Below are 273 nucleotides of genomic sequence, written 5' to 3'. Positions count from 1 at the left end.
TCCCTCCCGCACACTAAAGGCACCATCCGGTGATCCAGCCGAGCCTCTTGGGCTGCCTGTGCCTGGATTATTAAAGCTGTTCTGCTCGGGAGAAACCCCCGCGGAGAGACGCACGGTTTGGAGAAGAGGAGAGGATATGCTCGTGCTGCAAGTCTGCTTCTGCAGAATAACACCTGAAACAGCCTGCGCGTGAATATTAACGCTGTGCACAGGATAAACCATTCGTTTGGAGCGTTAAAGAGAGAGTGAGAGAGAGAGAGAGAGAGAGAGAGA

This window comes from Ictalurus furcatus, chromosome 6 (genome assembly GCF_023375685.1).
Source record: "Ictalurus furcatus strain D&B chromosome 6, Billie_1.0, whole genome shotgun sequence".
Classification (NCBI taxonomy): domain Eukaryota; kingdom Metazoa; phylum Chordata; class Actinopteri; order Siluriformes; family Ictaluridae; genus Ictalurus; species Ictalurus furcatus.
This window is presented reverse-complemented; position numbering follows the sequence as displayed.